Source organism: Aplysia californica, unplaced genomic scaffold (assembly GCF_000002075.1).
Source record: "Aplysia californica isolate F4 #8 unplaced genomic scaffold, AplCal3.0 scaffold00471, whole genome shotgun sequence".
Lineage (NCBI taxonomy): Eukaryota > Metazoa > Mollusca > Gastropoda > Aplysiida > Aplysiidae > Aplysia > Aplysia californica.
The window spans coordinates 259,644-261,238 of NW_004797741.1; positions in this window are offsets into that span (position 1 = coordinate 259,644).

The window sequence follows — 1,595 nt, forward strand, 5'->3', positions numbered from 1 at the left end:
TCTCTCTCTCTCTCTCTCTCTCTCTCTCTCTCTCTCCATTTTGTTCTTCCTTTTCCACACTTTGGGTTTGCTCTGTCCTTTTTTACGTTTAATAATACTATATTTTTCCATCTCCCTTTTTATCTTTCATCATACCATCCATCTCGCTGCAATTTTCTGTCTATTCGCAAACCTGACCTTCCAGTTCGAGTGTCAAAAGTCGACTCCACCCGCAGAATCTGAACACCACTTTTTCAAATTGCTTGAGTTGTTAACACCATACGTAATTTTCGGAATTGGGACACATTTTGTCAGTAAATAGCTAGTCTAGCACGATATTCTGACAAATTATTATTTTTTACAAGAACATTATGTTACACAAAATTCTGCTTTATTTACAATTTACAAATAGGTGGGTATTTCTGCATCTAGCTAAAAAAAAAATATGGATATGGTTCTAACAACACATGAGATACAATTTAGACTTGCTGTCTTCTGTATAGCGAATAAAAAACTGAATTGGTATGGTCATGTTACGAGATCGTGTGGCCTTGTCTATCCAAAAGCCTTCTTCAGGTAACTGTGCAGGGGAGGAGAAGGAGAGGAAGGCAAAGAAAGAGGTGGACCGACAACATTGCGGGGTGGACAGAGAAATCCGTCGCCCAAACTCCGGCGCTGGCAAAAAAAAAGCAAAAAACCGTGAAAAGTGGAGGCACCTGAAGAGGTTCTCTATCATTCAGCGCCCCTAGGATCCTCGTGGATTTTGGGATCAGTAAAATTGCAAACCTACAGAGAGCAAAGGAAAAAGAATCATGACCACAGAATAATAAGTGTGCAATAAGGATAGCCATGTCATAATAGCGAACTTTGATGATTCAGCACGTTTTAATGCTTTTTGATATGTAGTCCTGAAGGGTTGCACAGAACGCCGAATGTTAGAATCAGGGCTGTAGGCTTTACTTATATTATCATTATTTGCTTGTTTTGTTGTTGTTGGGTTTTTTTGTTTTTTGTTGGTTTTTTTTGTTTTTTTTGGGGGGGGGTTGTAGATTCTAAATGTTGTACGCGCGCGCAACTGCATAAGGTCATAAGGGCCCGCGGGACATATTAGACATTTTCAATTAGTAGGAAATTTTAAATGTTGCCTGGGTGGCGATCGAAGCCTACTCTTATCGAGCTTAGACCACCAAGGGATCTTTAATGTGCGGAACTTGCGAACGGTACTTCCGAGTTTTTCGCCCTTGTCCGAGACGGCTAGGTGTAGATCTTTCCTACTAGAAGATCAGGTATGTGGCTGAAAGACAGCGGTAAGAAGGAGCAAAGGATTAGCAGTAAAAAAAATTATTAATATATTATTCAAGGCTACTTAGTGGACTGTGCCTGGGAGTGTGATGTAATCAAATGTATACAAAATGTGTATGTACACACACTCACACACTCGCGCGCGCGCACATTCTTGTACGCACAAGCGCACACACTCATTCACACACATACACACATAAGAATATTATACAAACACACACATACACGCGCGCACACATTCAAACACACTTACATTCATACACACACATACACGCATAAACACACACACCCTCTCTCTCTCTCTCTCTCTCTCT